This window comes from Glycine max, chromosome 20, assembly GCF_000004515.6.
Source record: "Glycine max cultivar Williams 82 chromosome 20, Glycine_max_v4.0, whole genome shotgun sequence".
NCBI lineage: Eukaryota > Viridiplantae > Streptophyta > Magnoliopsida > Fabales > Fabaceae > Glycine > Glycine max.
Genome location: NC_038256.2, coordinates 16,258,196 through 16,260,698, shown reverse-complemented (window position 1 = coordinate 16,260,698; position 2,503 = coordinate 16,258,196).

The following is a 2,503-nucleotide window of genomic DNA, read 5'->3' as shown; positions in this document are numbered from 1 at the left end:
GTCAACCTAGTGTTTCCAAAATATGTTTTTTTATCAATTTGTACATTCATCCGAGTCTATTTTGGGTGTTCGGGAAAACTTTCACAGCATTCATCCTTCAAGTGTATACACATTTTCTTTCAAAAACTGGTTATGATTAGTGATTTTTTTTTCAAAGAAAAGCTGAAAGTTATCTCTTTTCAAAAGCATGCTGGTTTTTTAGCTGACAACTTATTATTATTTTTTTTCTTTTTTTTTCTCTTTTTCTTTTTCCATGAGATATTTTTCTACCTAAACATATGTATATTTTTGTGAGGTATTTTCCTATATACATGCGTGTCCAAGGTATCTTGCTACCTAAACATATATATATATATATATATATATATATATATTGTGAGGTATGTTTGCTATACATATCCAAGGTATCTTGCTACCTAAACACACATACATATATTTTGTGAGGTATGACTACCTTCTGAGCTTGTGCTTGTTTTATTTAAATTCCTAGGATCATGAGCAACTAGGTGTGTCCTACTATGACTTCAGAAACAAAAGTGATCAAATAACAAGCAGAGACGCCTGATGACTTGTCGGTCACGGACCTAGTACTTTGCTTACCTTTGGCTTTGGACTTGGTCCCCTATTGGTCGGCCATGTGTCGTAGGCAATACTCTAACCTTTTTGTGAATGAGCTGAGGGACTCTGGAAGAGGCGGCGGTGCATTTGTAGCCTGTTGCTGGCCATCCCCAGGCTGTTGTGGTGTCTCGCCCTCTGCCTGCCTGGGGGCGCAATACTTCTTGATGAAAGCACGGTTAGTAGGAGGCCTGATGACCTTGCTGGGGGCGACGGGTACTCTGTAGAACTGACGGAGGCCCGTAATCAGAGTTGGAAACCCTAGGACCCTGTTGGACTTCTTCGGGTCCACTGGGTGTCCTGCGGGCGTGATCCCTGCAAACAATAGATGACATTAGAAATTAGTTGGAAATAATGCATACCTACCTATGTCGCGATGGCATGACCTTGCCGGGGGGTACAGGCACCCTGTAGGACTAACAGAGGCCCGCAACCAGAACTGGAAACCCCAGGGCCCTGTTGGGCTCCTCCGGGTCAACTGGGCATCTTATAGGCGCGACCCCTACAAATAGTTGATGGAATTAGAAATTAGTTTGGTCATCTGAAGGTGAGGGCGTGCGGCCCTCTGATGGCGAGGGCGTGCAACCTTCTGATGGCGAGGATGCGTAGTACTCTGAAGGTGAGGGCGTGCAGCCCTCAGATGCTGAGGATGCGTAGTCCTCTAAAGGTGAGGGCGTGCAACCCTTTGATGGTGTGGACATGAGGTCCTCTAAAGGCGAGGACGTGTAGCCCTCTGACGGTGAGGACGTGCAGTCCTCTGAAGGTGCGGACGTGCAGTCCTCTGAAGGCGAGGACGTGGAGTCCTCTGATGGCGAGGACGTGTAGTCCTCTGAAGGTGAGGGCGTGTAGCCCTATGAAGGTGAGGACGTGTAGTTCTCTGGAGGTGAGGACGTGTAGCCCTATGAAGGTGAGAACGTGTAGTCCTCTGAAGATAAGGACGTGTAGTCCTCTGAAGATGAGGATGTTTGGCCCTCTGAAGATGAGGATGTTTGGTCCTCTGAAGGTGAGGGCGTGCGGCCCTTTGATGGCGAGGGTGTGCAGCCCTCTGATGGCGAGGACGCGTAGTCCTCTAAAGGTGAAGGCGTGCATCCCTCACATGGCGAGGACGCGTAGTCCTCTGAAGGTGAGGGCGTGCAGCCCTCTGATGGCGTAGACGTGTAGTCCTCTAAAGGCGAGGGCGTGTAGCCCACTATAGGCGACGGCGTGTAGCCCTCTGACGGTGAGGACGTGCAGTCCTCTGAAGGCGAGGACGTGTAGTCCTTTGATGGCGAGGACGTGTAGTCCTCTGAAGGCGAGGGCGTGTAGTCCTCTGAAGGCGAGGGCGTGTAGCCCTCTAAAGGCGAGGGCGTGTAGCCCACTAAAGGCGAGGGCATGTAGCCCTCCGACGGTGAGGACATGCAGTCCTCTAAAGGTGAGGACGTGCAATCCTCTGAAGGTGAGGAGGTGCAGTCCTCTGAAGGTGAGGATGTGTAGTCCTCTGAAGGCGAGGATGTGGAGTCCTCTGATGGCGAGGACGTGCAGTCCTCTGATGGCGAGGACGTGTAGTCCTCTGAAGAAGATAGGTACTAGTACCCAAGGGTCCACCCTTATGAGAAAGCAAGAGATAGACTCATCGAGAGGGCCGGTCATCCCAAATTCAAAAGATTGGACATTAGATGTAGGAAATCTATGCAGTTAACATGATTTTTTTTAGGGATGCAGATGCATGCAACCTTTGTTGTGTAATTTGGTAAATGCGGACTTCATATGAAACAATGCAATGTAATGGAAAGTTGTACAATGTTCATGACACAGATTGACTGTCCTTTTGAAAGAGGTGATAATTCTTGCAACCTCATCCTATCTTTTTGCAAATCTCTCCGGGAACTCCCTCAGAGTGTTTGCTCCG